The sequence below is a fragment of the Mobula birostris genome, chromosome 7, assembly GCF_030028105.1.
Source record: "Mobula birostris isolate sMobBir1 chromosome 7, sMobBir1.hap1, whole genome shotgun sequence".
Lineage (NCBI taxonomy): Eukaryota > Metazoa > Chordata > Chondrichthyes > Myliobatiformes > Myliobatidae > Mobula > Mobula birostris.
The window spans coordinates 5656264-5674574 of NC_092376.1; the positions used below are offsets into that span (position 1 = coordinate 5656264).

The 18311-nt window shown below is 44.5% G+C and overlaps 1 protein-coding gene across 6 annotated transcripts in view; it reads left to right on the forward strand.

The window, feature by feature from the left end:
- LOC140199980 (cGMP-dependent 3',5'-cyclic phosphodiesterase) overlaps positions 1-18311 on the forward strand; it is a 343544-nt gene that overhangs the window by 95498 nt on the left and 229735 nt on the right. The gene's annotated exons all lie outside the window — the stretch shown is intronic.

Here is an 18311-nt window from a genome sequence, read left to right on the forward strand (position 1 = left end):
ATTCTAACCAGGGTTTTTTAGAGCTGCAACATTACCTCACGGCTCTTGAACTCAGTCCCCCAAGTACTAAAGGCCAACACACTAAATGTCCTCTTAAGCACCCTATTACATTGTGCGGTAAGTGGTATCAATTTGTGGCAAAGATTCTATCATCTTCTGCCCTTTGTCACCTCCCAGCACCTGACTCTATTTTTGCTCTTTCCACACTCCCATCTGTCCATCACTCCCCCTCAACTGTACCTCCCTATCACTTGCCACTGCTTATAGAGTCATAAAGTTTTAACAGCCCAGAAAAGGCCATTTAGCCCATATGTGTCTGTACCGACCAGGTGTTCTTTCTCTCTCCTCTTTATACTGGCTATCTGCCACCTTGCTTTCCAGTCCTGATGAAGGGTCTCAACAGGATATGTGAAATGTCCATTTCCCCCCACAGATGTAGGAGCAGAAGCAGAATTATGGCATCCAAGTCATTGAGTCTGCTCTGCCATTCCGTCATGGCTGATTTATTATCCCTCTCAACCTCATTCTCCAGCCTTATCCCCATAACCTTCGACACGCTGACTAATCAAGAGCCTACCAACCACCACTTTAAATGTAAGTTCAAAGTAAAATTTGTTATCAGAGTACATGCACATCACCACACACTACCCTGAGATTCTTTTCCTGCAGGCATATGTAGCAAATCTATAGAACGGTAACTGTAAACAGGATCTGTAAACTAAGCGAATAGTACAAATGCAGACACAAATAAATAGCAATAAATAACGAGCATGAAATAACAAGATAAAAAGTCCTTAAATGAGGGTAGTTATCCCAATGACTTGATCGCCACAGCTGTCTGTGGCAATAAATTCTACAGGTTCACCACCCTCTGGCTAAAGAAATTCCTCCTCATCTCTGTTCTCTGTTCTGAATTCTTTATTCTGAGTCTGTGCCCTCTTGTCCTGGACTCCCCATTATAGGAAACATCCTCTTCACATCCACTCCATCTAAGCCTTTCAATACTCAATAAGTTTCAATGAGATCCCTCCTCATTCTTCAAAGTTCCAGGCCCAGATGCTGCCTGACCTGCTGAGTTCCTCCAGCACCTTTTGTGTGTTGCTCCAGATTCCAGCGCTGGCAGTCTCTTGTGTCCTCTGTCATTTCTTTTTTTAAACTCTAACTAAATATTTGCATTAAGCCTTGGTCTCAGTGTAAAAATTCTGGAAAAAGAGGTTAAAGGATTGTACACAAGGCTGGTAAGGGAAATGGGAGATTTAGTGAGCTCTGAAGTAAAAGAAAATTGAAAAGCTTTAAAGTTACAGAATGTGTTGATTAAGTAAAAATGAAGTTAAAGATTTAATATTAGTTTTATTTGTCATACATACTGTGGGTGGTGTTGGTTGTCTAATGTCTCCGACGATGATAGGAGACCTCGCGGGAGAATTTTTAAGGTGAAAAGCCATTGCACTGGGGCAGTTCTGAGTCCAGTGGTATGAACAAGTGTCACAAACTGGGGTCTTCCTTGGTTGCAGTGGATAACTGTGATGTCTTCAGTGCCTTGTCATGCCCTTTGCACTCCATGAAGTATTGCAGAACTGTCTTCCTGGTCATTGGATCTCACTGTAGATCTCATCCAACCAGTCTGTCAGAGCTTACCTTGCATGCTGGTACAGGTATCTCCCTATCTCACCAGGGTATGAGGCTCACCAGCTACCCTCACCTGCTTTAGCCCATCTATTCAAATGGCATACCAGGATGTAGCTACTGTCGCATGCAAACAGCTACTTGGAGCCAAAGGTGAGAGCTGAGTGTTTGGTGGCGACCAAAGGTGAATGAGCTCCTCCAGAATGGACACGACAAACGAGAGAATCTGCAGATGCTGGAAATCCAAGCAACACGCACAAAATGCTGGAGGAACTCAGCAGGCCAAGCAGCATCTATGGAAAAGAGTACAGTCGACGTTTTCGGCCGAGGCCCTTCGTCGACCCAAAATGCCGACTCAACTTTTTTCCATAGATGCTGCCTGGCCTGCTGAGTTCCTCCAGCATTTTGTGCGTGTTGGACACGAAAAGCCCCTACACCAGATGTGCTACCCCTCCCTCGACACCCCATGCATACTGTACATTGCAACATACAAATAAAATGTGTTGTTTCTGTCAACAACCAACGTGGGGCAGCCCGAAAGTGTGGCCATGCTTCTGCCGCTGATATAGCATACCCACAACTCGCTGATCCTAACCCATATGGACGGTGGGAGGAAACCATAGCACCCAGAGGAAACCCACATGGTCACAGGGAGAACATATACTCTCCTTACAGATAGTGGGGAAATTGAACTCCGATCACTGACGCTGTAAAGCATTACGCTAACTGCTACCTGTACTGTTGTTAGAAGACACCTGCTTGGGAATTTGGGAGAAACTTAGAATAAGTCTTCTTCCCACATGAGTGATGGGGGGGGGGGCGTGGTGGGGAGGTTGTCAGAGAGAATGAACATGTAGAGAAGGGTTCCCAACCTTGTGCCATGGATCAATACCATTAAGCCAAGGGTCCCTGGGCCCCGGGTTGGGAACCCCTGGTAGAGAGTGAAATCTTTGTTTTGCCTGCCATTCATACAGATCATTTCATCACATCAGTGCATTGAGGTAGGATAAGGAAAAATGACAACAGAATGCAGAATCAAATGGAACAGCTACAGAGAAAATGCAGTGCAGGAAGACAATAAGAAGCAAGGCCATATTGAGGTAGATTGTGAGATTGTGTCTATTTTATTGCAGTTCAATACTCTTATAATTGCAGGGTAGAAGCTGTCCTGTGGCCTGTTGGTATGTGTTTTCAGCCTTTTGAATCTTCTGCCCAGTGGGATCAGGTGGTGGAGTGGAGATACATCTCTACCAGAGGAGGTGTAAGGCACTCCTTCCTTCCGCTAGCCTGCAGGTCACCTCTGAAGAGTGTTGATAATGGCTGGGGTCACCCATCTTGTAAAGGCACAGGCCAGAAGACAGCAATGGCAAACCACTTCAGCAGAAACATTGTCCAGGAACAATCATGGTCAAAGACCATGCTCGCTCACACCATACAACACAGCATACGACCCAGTGCGTGGGTGGAGAACATTCTAAGTGAGAAGGGTCTTTGATTATGCTGGTTGCTTTACCGACCCATTGTGAAGTGTAGCCAGAGTCCATGGAGGGGAGGCTAGTTTCCGTGGCGTTCTGAGCTGAGTCCACAATTCTCTGTGGTTTCTTGTGGTCACAGTCAGAGCAGTTGCCATATCAAATGCATCAGATAGAATGCTTTCTATGGTGCATCAATAAAAATTGGTGAGGGTAATGTCAAATTTCTTTAGCATCTTGAGGACGATGAGGTGCTCGCGAGTGCTCCTGGCCGTGGGGTCTAAATTGTTGGTTCAGGAAGGATTATTCCTGTAATGGATGTTTCCATCAGTAGGTTAGCCTGTGACCAGAGGGCACAGCAACAGAATAAAAGAATGGCTCATTAAAACGGAGATGTGGTGGAATTTCTTTAGCCAGTAGTGGTAAATCTGTGGAATTCGTTGCCACAGATAGCTGTAGAGGCCACGTCGTTGGGTGTATTTAAGGCAAAGGCTGATAGGTTCTTGATTGGGAAGGGTTATGTGGAGAAGGCAGGAGAAAGGCAAACAAAAATATCAGACATGATCAAAAGGCAGAGCAAGCTCGATGGGCTGAATAGCCTATTTCTGCTCCTATGTCTGTTGTGTAGCTGAATAATGCTACACCCCGGTTTGCCAATGGCCTTTGAGTGTTGTGGATTATCAAAGTCACATGTTGAATGTAAACATGGGAATGTTTTTCTAATTAAGCTGTACTGCATGCATTATAAATATCCGTTTTGCATGGACTGGAATAACTCCACAATCTTGTTGTCTTAAACAATGACAATAAATTTCTGTTCTATTCTGTTGAATTATCTGTCCAACTTGACACCTTAAACCTACCCCAGCATTCAATGGCAGAAGTGCCAGGCCTCATCCCCTCTTCTGGGCCAGGTCAAAGTGATGTTCAATGTCAGATACACAGGTGCAACGAAAAACTTACCTGAGCAGCATCGCAGGCACAGAGCATCATATAAACAGCGTTCACAAGAAAGAAATGAATTAAATATAAGCTGAACACAATTTTTTAACAAGAAGGAACACACTTAAAACAGAAAATAATATGAAGTCCCATTCTAGTGCAAAGTGGTGAGTGTTGCTGTACTGAGGTAGTGATTAGAGTTGTGCCGGTTTGTTCAAGTACTGTATGGTTGAAGGGAAGTGGCTGTTTCTGAGCCTGGCAGTGTGGGACTTCACAGCTCCTGCCCAGTGGTAGCTGTGAGAAGATATCATGGCCTGGATGGATGACATGGTCTGAAGAAGGATCTTCGACCTGAAGCATTCACTTGGTTTCTCTCTCCACAGATGCTGCCTGACCTGCTGAGTGGTTCAAACACTTTCTGTTTTTGTTTCAGATTGCCAGCATTTGTGGTATTGTTTTGTTTCCAGCAACTAGTCAAAGAACATAGACAGGACAGGAACAGCCCACAATGTCGTGCCAAACCAAATAAATTAGTAATCAAATGGCCAGCTAAACTAAACACATCTGCCTACGCAATGTCCATATCCTTCCATTTTCCTTACGTTCACTTGCCTATCAGAATCAGGTTTAATATCACTGGCATATGTTGTGAAATTTGTTGTTATGCGGCAGCAGAACATTGCAATACATTAAAACTGTAAATTACAGCAAGCAGTGTGTGTGTGCGTGTGTGTGTGTGTGTGTGTGCGTGTGTGCGTGTGCGTGTGTGCGTGTGTGTGTGTGCGTTTGTGTGTATTTGTGTGTGTGTGTGTGCGTTTGTATTTGTGTGTGTGTGCGTGCGCGTGTGGGTGCGTGCGTGTGTGCGTGTGTGTGTGTGTGTGCGCGTGCGTGTGCACATGCGTGTGTGCGTGCGTGTGTGTGTGTGTGCGTGTGTGTAATTAAATAAGTAGTGCAAAAAGAGGAAAAGAAATAGTGACATTGTGTTCAAGGGTTCATTGTCCGTTCGGAAATCAGATGGCAGAGGGGAAGAAGCAGTTCCTGAATTACTGGTGTGTGCATTCAGGCTCCTGTACCTCCCCCCTGATGGTGGCAATGAGAAGAGGGCATGTCCTGGGTGATGGGGGTCCTTAATGATGGATGCCACCTTTTCGAGGTATTGCTCCTTGATGTCCTGGATGCTGGGGCGGCTGGTGTTCATGATGGGGCTGGCTGAATTAACAACTTCTTTCTGTCCACTCCCTATGTCTGTCATAATTGTATAAACCTCAATCAGATCTCCCCAGACTGCTCCAGAGAAAATAACCCATGTTTATCCAGCCTCTTATTATAGCACATGCCTTCTAAACCAAGCAGCATCATGGTAACCTCTTCTGCACCCTCTCCAAGTCCCCGACATCCTTCCTGTAATGGGCTGACCAGAACTGTACCCAATACTCCAGATGCGGCCTAACTAGAGTTTTATAAAGCTGTAGTATAACTTCCTGACTTTTCAACTCAATGCCTTGATTAATAAAGGTCATTGTAGAATTTTTCATTACTGGTGAAAATGGGAGCAGGTTGTCCATTAGTGCTGGAATGTTGTGTGTGAGGATGGTGGTCAGGGTGGGGTCTGGCCTTTAAGTTCAAGTTTAATCGTCATTGAACCAGACATCAATACTGCTGAACACAGCCAAACAAAACAGCGTTACTCTGGGGCCGAGGTGTAAAACACAGCACCAACAGTCACACACAGCACAAAGCACATATACCACATATAAGATAGCAGTAAACATACAGTTGCACAAAAGAAAAATATAATCTAAGTCCCTGAGTCCATGAATTTTGTTGGCAAGAACAAGCCCGCGGCAATCTGTGGACAAATGCAGTCTTCCACCGAACAAACACTGGAGGGCAGCCCTGATGCCAGCGTGGATGCTGCGCCACACTGTCACCTCTCCTCGTCAGCTATAACAGGCAACGCCGCGAAATGAGGCCTAGCCTGCACTACATTTACACAGCTCCCTTGCCGTCGGTCTTGCTTATAAACCAGTGAACTGGACTTGCAGCATTCTACATTCAGATAAGGGTACCTTGTACCCAATCAGTGGAATATTGGCATTGGTGGAGCTGGTGGTGGTTTGACTGATAGGGGACACAGGCAGCTAGGGCAACTGGCAGCACACACTCGGTGGATTGATTCCAGCAGAGAGATGCTGAGTGCAGAGGCTGAAAGCACAAATTGATATAGCAGAGATGAGAGTTGCTTGGTAACCAGGAGTGTAGATAGCACTAGCCTGGGGCTAGAACCTCGATGAAGAGCAAGGAACCAAGAGTGTCCTGACCAGCTGCATTACTGTGTGGTATGGGAATTGCAAGGCATCTGACTGCAAGACCCTACAAACGATTGTAAGGACTGCTGAGAGGATTGGGGTCTCTTATACTCATCCGAGATATTTATCAGGAGCGCTGCATACGCAGGGCCGTAGCGTTGTCAATGATCCCTCCCATCCGTCCAACAATCTCATTAACCCCCTACCATCAGGCAGGAGGCACCCGAGTATTAGGACAAGAACTATTAGGATGGGAAACAGCTTCTTCCCCCAGGCCAAGAGACTACTGAGCTCACTGCCACCACCCACGTATGGAGCACTAGTAGCGTTACACTGTTTACTTTTTAAGCTTGTGTTGTAAATGCACCTTATTATTTGTTAGTTTAATGGTGGTAATATTATTTTATGTGTTATGTGTCTAAGCTGTATGTACTGCATTGTACACCTTGGTCCAGAGGAATATTGTTTTGTTTGGTGGTATGCATGTGTACGGTTGAATGAGAATAAACTGAACTTGAACTTGAAATATCCACCACTCATTGAATTGTGGGACACCGGGGGCTGAAAAATACCTTGGTGCCAGGATAGACCTTAGATAGGGTGTTCTAGTCAGAATTGGCTAAATAAACTTGGGGGATGGAGTGCAAACATCTTAAGGAGCCAAACAGTGAGGATTTTTGGAGTACTTCATTGCTTGATAATATTCTTTGATTTTTACATGAGGCATCTCAGAGCCTCCTCTTCAAATTCAACGTGATTCTGGGATTGCTGTAGAACAGAGGGAGCTGAGAGTACAAGTCCATGATTCTCTGAAGGTGACATTTCAGGTACAGTAGACAGATTAGATTAGCTTTACATGTCACATGTACATCAAAACAGTGAAATGTGTCGTTTGCATCAACGACCAGCACAGTCCGATGTTGTGCTGGGTGTGGCCCGCAGGTGTCGCCACACTTCTGGTGCCAACATCGCATGCCCACAAGTTACTAATCCCGGCTGGTATGTCTTTGGAACGTGGGAGGAAACACAGTCATGGGGAGAAAGTACTAACTCCTTACAGACAGTGACAGGAATTGAACCCCAACCTTACAGCTGGTGTTATAAATCGATGAGATAGCCACTACACTACTGTGCTGCCTATGACATGCATACTATCCATACAGATAAAGTTATGACTCAGTGTTTTGAGGTAAAACAATAACAAAATGTAGAATAAAGTGTAACAGTTACAGGGAAAGTGCAGTGCAGGTAGACAATAAGGTGCAAGATCATAATGAGGTAGACTGGAGTTCATTTAAATCTGGTAACAGCAGGACTGAAGCCATCCTTGAGCCTGTGGTACATGCTTTCTGGCATTTGTTTCTTTAGCCCGATGGGAGAGGAGAGAGTGTCCGGGGTGGGTGGGGTCTTTGATTACGTTGGCTGCTTTACTGAGGCAGTGAGAAGTGTAGACAGAGTCCATGATGTTTCTTGTGGTCACGGGCAGAGCAGTTGCTGTACTAGCTGTGATGCATCCAGGAAGGATGCTTTCAAAGGTGCATTGATAAAAATCACTGCAAGGGGACATGACAAATTTCTTTAGCCTCCTGAGCAAGTAGAGGCTTTGGTGAGCTTTCATATTTTTATTTAGAGATACAACATGGTAAGAGGCCCTTCCATCCCAAGAAGCCTATGCCACCCAATTACACTCGTGACCAACTAATCTGCAAACCCCGATGTCTTTGGATTGTGGGAGGAAACCGCAGCACCCAGAGGAAAGCTATGATGTTTCTTGTGGTCACAGAGAGAACGTACAAAACTTCTTACAGACAATAGTGGGAATCCAAAGCAACACAAAATGATGAAGGAACTCAGCAGGTCAGGCAGCATCTATGGAAATGAATAAACAGCTGATATTTTGGGCCGAGACCCTTCTTCAGAACTGGAAAGGAAGGGGGAAGATGCCAGAATAAAAAAAAAGTGGGGGCGGGAAGGGGAAGGAGGATAGCTAAAATGTGATAGGTGAAGCCAGGTAGGTGGGAAAGATAAAGGGCTGGAGATGGAGAGGAGAGTGGACCATAGGAGAAAGGGAAGGAGGAGGGGACCCAGGGGAAGAGGGAAGGTGATAGGCAGGTGAGAAGAGGTAAGAGGCCAGAGTGGAATGTAAAAGAAGGGGTAGGAAATTTTTTTATATCAGAAGGAGAAATGATTATTCATGCCATCAGGTTGGAGGCTACCTAGATGAAATATAAGGTGTTGCTCCTCCACACTGAGGCTGACCTCATCATGGCACATGAGGAGGCCATGGACCATTATGTCGGCATGGGGATAGTGGGAATTGAACCCAGGTATCTGGCGCAGAAATAGCGTGAGTATAACCACTACTCTACTGTGTCGCGGCTTGGCTGTAGCAGCAATGTGGTTAGACCAGGATGGGCTATTGGGGATGTTCATCTCTCTCAACCTGGCCTTTCATGAGATCCCTGTCATCCTTCTGAACAGCCAAAGCAGGCTCTGATATCAGTCATATAACTATCACCATTAGATGTATCCCATGTTATTAAGCACCGTTCTGAGGCCAGAGCGACAAATGCGGTGTTGAACATCCTTCGGATACTGGGAGAGGAGACGTCTTGTTAAAGCTGCTCTTGCACAAGACCTAGACTGGCCTGGCTGCACTCTACAGTGCATGTGTCTCCAGTGTTACCTGGGGAACTGGGGACACGGCTCTGTTGGAATAACATCCAGTGCCAAAACCTACGGCTCACTCAGTCTCTGAGTCACTGAGCACCTGAAATTGGAAGGAAGGACTCGTCGCTGGTGATCGTTGTCTTCTGGGGAGACGCAAAGAGGATGTGGAAATGTATTTCTTATTACTTCAGAGTGTTCCAAAGCTATCACTGAATTGGGATGAGGAATTAATTTATTGGAACATAGAACATTGAACACTATGACACAGTACAAGCCCTTCAGCCCACAATGTTGTGCTAACCTTTTAACCTACACTGAGTTCAACCTAACCTACCACATAACCCTTCATTTTTCTTTCATCTATATGCCTATGGAAGAGTCTCTTAAATGTTCCTAATATATCTGCCTCTAACACCACCCCTGGCAGGGCATTCTGTACACCCACCACTCTGTTCTTTTTAAAGAACACTTACTTCTGACAGCTCCCCTATATTTTTCTTTAAAAGCCTTAGAATTATGCCCTTTTGTATTAGCCATTTGTGGCCTGGGAAATGGCTCTCCACTCTATCAATATCTCTTATCATCTTGAACACCTCTATCAAGTCACCTCTCATCCTCCTTCGCTCCAAAGAGAAAAGCCCGAGGTCACTCAGCCTTTCCTCATAGGACCTGCCCTTTAATCCAGGCAGCATCCTGGTAAATCTCCTCTGCACCCTCTCTAAAGCTGCCACATCTTTCCTATAATGAGGTGACCAGAACTGAGCACAACTTTCTAAGTGTGGTCTAGCCATGGTTTTATAGAGCTGCAACATAACCTCACGGCTCTTCAGCTCAATCCCCTAACTAACGAAAGCCAACACACCATATGCCTTCTGATCAACCCTATCAATTTCCACATCCCCCCTATAATGAGGTGACCAGAACTGAACACCAATATGAGAAAATCTGCAGATGCTGGAAATCCAAAGCAACACAGACAAAATGCTGGAGGAACTCAGGCCAGGCAGCATCTGTGGAAAGGAATAAACGGTCCATGTTTCATCAGGACTGGAAAAAGAGATGAGAAGTCAGAGTAAGAAGTGGGGGGAGGGGAGGCAGAAGCACAAGATGGTAGGACATAGGTGAAACCGGGAAAGGGGGAGGGGGTGATGTAAACAGCTGGGAAGTTGACTGGTGAAAGAGATAAAGGACTTGGAGGAGGGGGAATCTGATAGGAGAGGACAGAAGATATGGGAGAAGGGAAAAGAGGAGGAGCACCAGAGGGTTGTGATGGGCAGGTTAGGAAAAAGGTGAGAAAGGGGAACAGGAATGGGGAATAGTGATGGGATGGCAATTACCAGAAATTCGAGAAATTGAAGACAGAACTGAGCACAGTTATCCTTGTCACATCTGCTGTTAAAGTGAAAAACTTGTCTTTCATAGCATTCATAGAGATAAATTTATTAGAAGGAAAGGTAAGGCAATAGCAGAATGCAGAATAAAGTGTTACACTTGCTGAGAAAGTGCAGTATAGGCAGGCAATGAGGTGCATGGCTATAACAAGTTAGATTGTGAGGTCAGTCCCAAAGGATAGCAAACCTGTGGAATTCTATACGGAAATTATTGCAAATTTTCAAGAAGGAAACAGATGTTGTTCCCAGAGCTAGAATGACAAGGGATATCAGACTCTAGTTTATTATCATCGACATATACCACCGAGAAACCCTGCTTGCTACGTGCAGGTGGAGCGAAGGTGCTCGACAAAGTGCTTCCCCAATCTACGATGGGTCTCACCAATGCAGAGGAAGCCACATTGGGAGCATTGGATGCAGTAAACGACCCCAACAGATTTGCAGATTAAACGTTGCCTCAAGTGGAACCTCACGAGGAGGCGATGACTGTGAATTACCCCGCAAGTGAAGCTATTATGCTTAATGAAGCGAGCAAATAGCTCCACTCGTCGCAGCTCTGTGCACGAGCTCAGTGGGAAGGCTATCGCTGATCGTCAAAGGTTAACGAGGTCTCTGAATGCAGCAATTTGTCATGCTCAGAACTGGTACTTGGCAATCTCACAGTGAGTTAGCTGCGTTGCATTTGGTATGGGTAGGCATGGAAACCACAAGCTGCCCCAAGGGGACAGATGATGCGGAGAGTTCTTTCTGATGGAAAAGAAGGAAGGTTACTCGCTCTTAGTGGTTAGTGCCATGCTCTACAGTGCCATCTGCAGGATCAGGAAGAGGGGACATGTCCTCTTCCCATTGCTACCATCCAAGGTACAGGAGCCTGAAGACAGACACTCAACGACTCAGTAACAGCTTCTCCGCCATCAGATTTCTGAATGGACAATGAACCCATGAACACTACCTTAGTATTTTCACTCTCTTTTTGCACTACTTATTTAATTTAATTTTTTTTGCATATGTATTTATTGGAATTTATAGTTTTTATTTTTATATATTGCAATGTACTGCTGCAGCGTAACAACAAATTTCACAACATTATCTCAATGATATTAAACCTGATTCTGAATTCCTGTCGCTGTCTGCAGGAAGTTTGTACATTCACCCCATGACTGCATAGGTTTCCTCCGGGTGCTCCAGTTTCCTCCCACATTCCAAAGATGTAAAGTTATGGCAATAGAGTCATAGAGCACTACAGCACAGTAACAGGCCCTTTGACCTGCACCAGGATCACAGCCCGCCATAACCCTCCCATGCATAGACTGTTCCAAAATTAAGTGTCCACTACTTGTGTTGGCAGCTTGTAAATTTCCCCTCATGTTTGCCTTAAACATTTCATGGTTAGCCCATGACCTCTAGTGCTAGTTTCGGTGGAAAAAGCCTGGTTGCATTTATCTTATCTATACCTCACATAATTATGTACACCTCTATCAAATCTCCCCTCAGTCTTCTGCCATCTAGGGAATAAAGTCCGAACCGATTCACCCTTTCTCTATAACACAGGTTCTCAAGTCTCGGCAACACGCCTATAAATTTTTTCTGCACTCTTTCAATCTTATTTACATCTTTCCTGTAGGTAGGTGACCAAAACTGCACACAATACTGCAAATTAGGACTCACTAGTATTCTATACAATTTCAACATAACATCTCAACTCCTGTACTCAACGTTTTGATTTATGAAGGCCAATGTACTAAAAGCTTTCTTTATTACCCTATCTACCAGCAACATCACTTTTAATGATTATGGACCTGTATTCTCAGAACCTTTTGTTCTACCACACTCCTCAGTGCCCTACCGTTCACTGTGTAAGATCAACCCTAGTTGGTCCGACTGAAGTGCAACTCTTCACACTTTTATGCATTAAATTCCATCTGCCATTTTTCCAGCTAGTCCAGATTCTTCTGCAAGCTCTGGTAGCCTGCTTCACTATCCACTATACTCCCACTCTTGATGTCGTCTGCACATTTGCTGATCCAGTGTACCACATTATCATCCAAATTGTTGATATAGGTGATAAACATCAACAGACACAGCACTGATCCCTGCGGCACCCCACTAGTCACAGGCCTCCAGTCAGAGTGGCAGCCGCCTACAATCGCTCTCTGGTTTCTTCTGTGAAGCTAATGTCTATTCCAATTTACTACTTCATCTTGAATGCCAAGTGACTGAACCTTCTTAACCAGCCTTACATGTGGACCTTGTCAACATAGAACACAGAAAAGTACAGCACAGTACAGGCCCTTTGGCCCACAATGTTGTGCTGACCCTCAAAATGCCTTGCTAAAGTCCATGTAGACAACATCCACTGTCTTGCCTTCAACAACTTTCCTAGTAACTTCCTCAAGAAATTCTATAAGGTTGCTTAGATACAACCTACCACACACAACTCAGTCCCTGTCTATCCAAGTACTGATATATCCAGTCTCTTAGAATACCTTTTAATGACTTTCCCATTACTGACGTCAGGCTCAGCGGCCTATAATTCCTGGCTTATTCTTAGAGTCTGAAACATCAGAACAACGTTAGCTATTCTCCAGTACTCTGGCATCTCACCTGCGGATAAGGATGTCAGTGATTTAAAAAAAAACTGGTTCTGATTCTGAAGCAACCTTGAGGAGTACAAGTACGAGGGTGATTGTGGCTGAAGTGTTTCTGAATAAAGGTGTCATTGTTAAAGACCATCTATGTTTCAAATATAAATGCTGTAGTTTTATGTGCTTCACTGTACACAGCTCGTTCCATACACCCACCACCTTCTGTGTGAAAAACCTCCCCGTCAGGTCCCCAGAAATCCTTCAAGTTCAATTTCAGTTTATTGGTCATTCAATTATGCACACATATACCACCAAATGAAACAATGTTCCTATAGACCAAGGTGTACAACACAGTACATATAACTCACACACAACTGTACACATGTATACTGCTAAATGAAACAATGTTCCTCTGGACCAAGGTGAACAACACAGTACATATAGCTCTCACACAACACATTATTAATATTACCACTAGTAAATTAACAAATAATAACCACAAACAGAAAATCTGCAGATGCTGGTAATCCAAGCAACACACACAAAATGTTGGAAGAATTCAGCAGGCCAGGTAGCATCTATGGAAAAGAGTACAGTCGATGTTTCGGACCGAACCCCTTCAGCAGGACTGGAGAGTATAACGTTACTGGTGTTTCATGTATGATGAAGCCTGGGTGGTGGGAAGGAGTTCAGTAGCCTTACAGCCTGGAAGAAGTAGCTGTTTCCCACCCTAACAGTTCTTGCCCTAATGCTGTGGTATCTCCTGCTTGATGGAAGGGTACCATAGCATTCCCCCCTCTCATCTTAAACCTATGCCCTCTAATTTTAGATTCAGGATAGTGACCCCCACCTCTACCCCTCCACTGTACTCCCTCAATGCTCTCTATCACTACATCCTCCTCCTCCCACTAGCCATCCCCAACTTTAACCTCTCCACCATTGGTCGAGTGTCCTAGTCTCACTCCATCCTTTATTTTAGGTAACATACCAGAGTGCCAATACTGGACGCTCATAGAGAGTCATATAAAACTACAGCTCAGAAACAGACCATCCAGTCTGTTCCAAACAATTATCCTGCCTAGTCCCATTGATCATACCTGGCCAGTGGCCCTCTGTTCCCCTCCCATTCACGTACTTATCCAAATTTCCCTCAAAAGGTGAAATTGAACCAGAATCCACCACTTCCACACCCTCACTGCCTTCTGAGTGAAGAAGTTCCCCGTCATGTTCTCCCTAAACATTTCACCTTTTACACTTAACCAATGACCACTAGTTCTAGTCTCACCCAACCTCAGTGGAAAAAGCTTACTTGCATTTACCTTATCAATACCACTCATAACTTTGTATACTTCTATCAAATTTCCTCTTAATCTCCTTTGCTCCAGGGAATGAAGCCCTAACCTATTCAACCTTTGTCTATAACTCAGGTCCTCAAGTCCTGGCAACATCCTTCCAAATTTTCTGTGTACTCATTTTATCTTATTGATATCTTTCCTGTAGAGAGGTGACCAGAACTGCTCACAATATGATGAACTGCAATATTCACGGGTCCATCACTAGCAGAATGTGACTGAATTCTGTAGCTCAAGAGCAGGCCATTCTGCCCGTGGTGTTCCTGCTAGCAACTTGAAAGAGTCTCAAATCTTTCCTACTCCCCACTCTTTTTTTTTAGAGAGCAACACCTTTCTAATTTCAGGTGACCTGGCCCGCCTCTGTCCCTTTTCTTGTTCATCCTAAGAAGGATATGGAGAGGGTGCAGAGGAGATTTGCCAGGATACTACCAAGATTAGAGAGCATGTCTAATGAGGATATGTATTGTGGCTGCCTGTAAGGAGACGAATCTCAAAGTTGTATAATGTATACATACTTTGATAATAAATGTACTTTGAACTTTGAGCGAATTAGGGCTTGCTGCTTTGGAGTGAATGAGGATGAGGGGTGACTTGATAGAAGTGAACAAGATGATAAGAGGCATAGATAAATGTACAGCCAGAATCATTTCCCAGGGTATAATTTCTGAGGGAGGAAGCTAATTTTATGGTGATTGGAGGAAAGATAAGGGGATGTCAGAGGTAGGTTTTTTGACACCGAGAGTGGTGGGTGCATGGTACACACTAAAAGGTGTGGTGGTAGAGGCAGATACATTAGGGACATTTAAGAGACTTGGAAAGGCACAACGATGATGGATGCATTTTGGGCGATGTAGGAGGGAAGGGTTAGATTGATGTTGGAATAGGTTAAAAGGTCATGGGCCGGAGCACCTGGATTGTGGTGTAGTGTTTCAATTCTATACATTCTTTTGTAATATTTATGTCTTGCACTGTACTGTTGCCTCGAAACCAATAAATGTCACAACATACTGTATGTTAGCGATAACAAACCTGATTCTGATTCCTTTGGGTCTCCACAAACCTCCTTGTCTCTCCCTCCTCCCCTTGAAACCTCCCTCTGCGCCTGAGCACTTTGATTATCTCGTCTAATATCACCCAGCGAGGCTCGGTTTTGGATATTGTTGGAAAACACGCCGTGAAATGCTCAGGTCTAATTTCAGGTACCAATTGACATTACAATAATTTACAGAGCTTTCTCCGCACTCCGATTCCCCGGATAGCTATTAGAGAAGTTTAATGTGGTACCGTTGCTATGGCAACGACCCTGTGATTGTGGTAGCTTTAATATATTTTTATCTCCACCGTGTGCATCACTCGCTTTGCTGGTTTTCTCTCAAATCTTAATCTTTGTGTCTGCTTAAGCAGGGGCCCCAACCTGGGGTCCATGGACCCCTTGCTTAATGGTATTGGTCCATGGCATTAAAAGGGTTAAAAAAAGACCCCTGGCTTAAAGCAACTTGAGATGCCTGCTTTAACATGGCATAGAGAACAGTACAGCACAGGAACATTCAGAAAGCATACCTCAGAGTGCATTACAGCACAGTACAGGCTTTTCAGCCCACGGTGTTGGGCTAAACTTTTAACTTACTCCAACATCAACCATTTCCTCCCACATAGCTCTCCATTTTTCTATCATCTCATGCCTATCTAAGAGTCTCTTTGCTATTATGACCAAAACTGAACACAATATTCCAAGCATGGTCTTACTTACTGCCCGTTACACTGCAGGTGTTTCAGGCAGCAATGATGGTCCTTCATCTCTGTCTGTACAGAAGGTTTCTTCATCGCTGTTTCAGTAACAATTGTTTATTGACCAGTCAGGGCTGTTAGCTGAACCCCTGAACCTGGAGAATCAGTTGACCACTCTTATTCTTTGACCTGTTTGGCATGGGTGACCCTACCAAGAGCCAAAGCACAAGGTCCTGACTCCAGCCAACATAACTCTCTGGGTCATTGAGGCTTGCAAGCCTCCAAGACCTATGTCAAGACTGTGGTCTTCTTGGAGGCAAGTGTGGATCTAATCAGGGTTTAATAGAGCTGCAACTTTACCTCTTGGCTCTCGAACTTAATCCTCCGACTAGTGAAGGCCAACACACCATACACCCTCTTAACTGTCCTATCTACAATCTCAATGGCTCTTCACATGGATTTAGACCACCCGGACGACGCAAACACCTACGTCAGGATACTGTTCATTGACTATAGCTCAGCAATTAATATCATCATTCCCACAATCCTGATTGAGAAGTTGCAGAACCTGGGTCTCTGTACCTCCCTCTGCAATTGGATCCTCAAATTCCTAACCAGAAGATCACAATCTGTGCGGATTGGTGATAACATCTCCTTGCTGACGATCAACACTGGTGCACCTCAGGGGTGTGTGCTTAGCCACTGCTCTACTCTGAACTCTCCTCTATACCCATGACTGTGTGGCTAGGCATAGTTCAAATACCATTTATAAATTTGCTGATGATACAACCATTGGTGTTAGAATCTCAAATGGTGATGAGAGGGCATACAGGAGTGAGATATGCCAATTAGTGGAGTGGTGTCACAGCAACAACTAGGCGCTCAATGTCAGTAAGATGAAAGAGCTGATTATGGACTTCAGGAAGGGTAAAACGAAGGAACACATACCAATCCTCATAGAGGGATCAGAAGTGGAGAGAGTGAGCAGTTTCAAGTTCCTGGCTGTCAAGATATCTGAGGATCTAACCTGGTCCCAACAAATTGATGCAGTTATGAAGAAGACAAGACAGTGACTGTACTTCATTAGGAGTTTGAAAAGATTTGGTATGTCAACAAATAGACTCAAAAACTTCTATAGATCTACTGTGGAGAGCATTCTGACAGGCTGCATCACTGTCTGGTATGTGGGGTGGGGCTGCTGCACAGGACTGGAAGAAGCTGCAGAGGGTTGTAAATTTAGTCAGCTCCATCTTGGGTACTCACCTACAAAGTAACCAGGACATCTTCAAGGAGCGGCGTCTCAGAAAGGCAGTGTCCATTATTAAGGACCTCCAGCACCATGGCATGCCCTTTTCTCGCTGTTACCATCAGGGAGGAGGTACAGGAGCCTGAAGGCACACACACAGCAATTCAGGAACAGCTTCTTCCCCTCTGCCATCTGATTCTTAAATGGACATTGAACCCATGAACATTATCTCGCTTTATAAATAAATATTATTCCTGTTTATGCATGGTTTTTAATCTATTCAGTATACATATACTGTAATTGATTTACTATTTATTTATTTATTAAGACCATACGATATAAGAGCAGAAGTAGGTCATTCGGCCCATCGAGTTTGCTCCACCATTCCTCATGGCTGATCCAATTCTTCCAGTCATCCCAACTCACCTGCCTTCTCCCCATACCCTTTGATGCCCTGGCTAATCAAGAACCTATCTATCTCTGCCTTAAATACACCCAATGACTTGGCCTCCACAGTCACTTATGGCAACAAATTCCATAGATTTACCACCCTTTGACTAAAGTAATTTCTCCACATCTCAGTTCTAAATGGACGTCCTTCAATCCTGAAGTTGTGCCCTCTTGTCCTGGAATCCCCTACCATGGGAAATAACTTTGCCATATCTAATCTGTTCAGGCCTTTTAACATTTGGAATGTTTCTACGGGCTCCCCCCTCATTCTCCTGAACCCCAGGGAATACAGCCCAAGAGCTGCCAGACGTTCTTCATACAGTAACCCTTTCAATCCTGGAATCATTCTTGTGAATTTTCTCTGAACCCTCTCCAATGTCAGTATATCCTTTCTAAAATAAGGAGCCCAAAACAGCACACAATACTCCAAGTGTGGTCTCATGAGTGCCTTACAGAGCCTCAACATCACATCCCTGTTCTTATATTCTATACCTCTAGAAATGAATGCCAACATTGCATTCGCCTTCTTCACCACCGACT